This window comes from Sinohyriopsis cumingii, chromosome 8 (genome assembly GCF_028554795.1).
Source record: "Sinohyriopsis cumingii isolate HCF-2022 chromosome 8, ASM2855479v2, whole genome shotgun sequence".
NCBI classification, from domain to species: domain Eukaryota; kingdom Metazoa; phylum Mollusca; class Bivalvia; order Unionida; family Unionidae; genus Sinohyriopsis; species Sinohyriopsis cumingii.
In genome coordinates, this window is record NC_142968.1 from 49058806 (window position 1) to 49062563 (window position 3758).

Genomic DNA, 3758 nt, shown 5'->3' on the forward strand with positions numbered 1-3758 from the left:
TAGTGCTATTACATAATAAGAAAACAAAACAAGTGCATAGAAGACCGTCTTCAGTAAAACGCACCTTACTCGCATGTCCCTGTATTACAGTTTTGGAATGAATCAATCAGATGTATCTGCCGCGCAGGAATAAAACTTCTTTCCTGCAGCAGCGACATCTTACTTTTGAATCAAAATTCTTCCCAAATGACATACTCGACTACCATATTGGTATATTTATGACACGGGTGTCATGGTTTACTTTTGCATGATCATATATATATATATATATATATATATATATATATATATATATATATATATATATATATATATATACTCTATTATCTAAAACTAAGTGTCAGAAAAGAGCAAAATCTAGCCAGTCTAGACAAAATTCACAAATAATTTATTTCCCGAGAAAACCGGGGGAAAATTTAAAAAGAACTTACAGTATTGTGAATTAAACCCCACACGGTCCTAAAAGTTACATCAAGAGTCCAACAGTGCAGATTGTTCCGAATGAATTATTGTGGTGTTCCGAATGAATAGTGCTGATGTGCTAACAGTCTAGATGTATCACATTGATATAATCGAAAATGTCTCTACATAAATTTACATTAATCCCAAAACAGTTATTTATCCGAAAGTATTATTGAGCACTTTGTAATGCAAATGAATAAGCTAAATAAATAAATATCTCAAATTAAAATTGAACATAACTGAAAGACTGAATCCACTTCGGATGTTAAGATAGGAATAAATAGTTCTAGTACAATCAACCTTGATATAAAAACCTAAGTCTCAATAAGAGGGCCAGGATCAGCATCAAAATTTCATTTCTATAACATGCTGACTGCCAACATGATTCGATCTAATACTAAAAGTTTAGTAAAAAATATGGCAAATATCATCAGGTACATATGGAATTCCCGAATGGAAAACTAATGTTCCGAATTCAGATGCAAATAAACATGTTACCAACAAATAATAATAACTTTCATATATAATCTACAATTATAGACCAAAATTATCTATGCAATACGTTGTTATTAAAAAAAAAATCATTAGTCAGGTAGGTCCAAACTCCTACCCTCAAATATGGACAAGGGTCAATTAAACAAGACAAATGATATATACATAACATATAATCATGGACAAAAGCCAATACACAATGCAGATTAAATATAATGCATTATATATATATATATATATATATATATATATATATATATATATATATATATATATATATATATATATATATATATATATATATATATAGAGAGAGAGAGAGAGAGAGAGAGAGAGAGAGAGAGAGAGAGTAATTCGTGATTTGATTTTGCCTACTAATGACCTACTGAAAATGACAAATTTCAGAAAAAATATATATGACAGTAGCCCAGCTTCTCTGCTACCTGGGTATTGTGTTGTAAGTCGTCTGCTCATAAAGGTCTTTAAGCAGTTGGTAAACCATTCTATAAAAATAATAACAAAAATTGCGAGTAGCTTCGTGTTACATGAAAGGTTATTGTTCTGTTCCTACGCATTTAAATTAACATCGTACAGGATGTCCCCATGTAGAGGTGAATATTATTACAGCCAATGTGCATACACGCAGGTCTTTTTAGTTATTCTTAAAAGAAATACGTACCATGTGTCGTGATAAGCATAGGAGAGTGAGACTCAAGTTCACGCTGATACGAGGTTAACTAAGGGCAGCCACTATTAAGTGTAATCTCAAATGTCAGTATATCAGAATCCCTGGAAATTATAGAACTCCTGCTACCAATCAATTGTGTGTGTGTGTGTGTGTGTGTGTGTGTGTGTGTGTGTGTGTGTGTGTGTGACTAGGATTTGTAACGTACCATTAACAATTTTTCACTCATAACACTACGATGTCTGCATTGTGGTAGTTCATACTGATTGATATTCGGCCTGGAACATTATGCCGCAGACATATAGCATATGTACCACCTGAAACCAGGCCGACCAGTCCTAAAGGTAACCTCTTAATGCTGAACGCACAGTCAGGCAGCTGCTAGTAACATTTTTATTAGTCTTTAGCATGAGGCGGACGCTTTAACCACTTATGCCACCGGAAAGGTCGACACACATATACATACATACATACACACATACACGCACACACACACACACACACACACACACACACACACACACACACACACACATACATACATACATACACACACACACATACACACACACACACACATACATACATACATACATACATACATACATACATACATACATACATACATACATACATACATGCATGCGTAGGTACATACGTACGGACAGCTCCGGTGGCCTAGTGGTTAGAACGTTCCACTTGGATGCTGGAGTTCGTGGCTTCGATCCCCGGCCGAGTCATACCAAAGACTTAAACAAATTGTACTAACAGCTGCATCGCGCTTGGCGCTCAGCATTAAGAGGTTAGTGTTAGGACTGGTCGGCCTGGTGTCAGGATAATGTGACTGAGTGGGACATTATGCTACATGTCTGGAGCATGATGCCCCCAGTGATAGACATTGCTATAGACTGCCACACTGCAGATATCGTAGCGATATGACTGAAAAATTGTTAAAGCTACATTAAACATCCAAATCACACACACACACACATACGTACGTACGTACATGAGTGCGAACGTATACACATACATAAATTCATACATACATACATACATACATGGGGCCCCGAGTGGCCGAGTGGTCTAAAGAGCTCTCCGTTACGGATCACTGCCATCTCACACCTCTATCTGTGTGAGTTCGAGTCTCCGATTCGGCCAATGTGGGTATGTGAGAAAGCATGCCAGTAGCTTCTCGTGGGTCGGTGGTTCTTTCTGGGATTTTCCCGGGTTCTTCCGCCACCATTAATACTGGTCGCCATGTATAGCCTATCGTGTGCTGAAAAATGGCGTTAAACCCTACAACAACAACAACATACCTACATACACTTAGGACTTGTCGCTTAATGTAGCTTCTTCATACATTATTTAGGGCATATTGTGTTTTAAATCTGTTTTGCACGAATTATAATTTATGTTAAAGTTAGCGAACAGGAATGATGGCACGTGGATCTTTTTAAAACATTTAGATTTGGCGCACCTTGCATATTTAGAAAGAAAAATATTGTGTGTGTGTGTGCCTCTCTCTCTCTCTCTCTCTCTCTCTGTGTGATTTGGATCTTTAACTTAGCTTTCAAAAACATTTCAGTCATATCGCTACGATGTCTGCAGTGTGACATCATGCCGAAGACGTGTAGCATCATGTCCCACCCAGCCACATTACATTGACACCAGGGTGGCCAGTCCTAACGCTAACTTCCTAATGCTGATGACCAAGCTAGGCCGCTGCTAGTACCATTGTTCTAAGTCTTTGGTATGACTCGGCTTGGGTTCGAACCTGCAACCTCACTCTTCCAAGACGGACGTTTTAACCACTTAGGTCACCGGATCGGTTCATCATTTGTGTCCAACATTCATATCATAAAATAAAGAATCAGTGTTTCCATGTAAGAGAAGCTGTAGCCAGGTGAACGAGCAATACTATCTAATTGCCAAATTGCAGATACCTTCAGTGGCAGGTTGATACAAGCTTTAAAATGCACGTAAAACCAAACAACCACGAATGCATCAGCTTTGCGTATTTCTATATACTTAGCGTTAACCAAGACTGGCTTATTACTTACGTCTTACGTCATTTAAAAATGTTAAGTTCGGTTTTCCCAAAAGATATACGAGCAAAGTG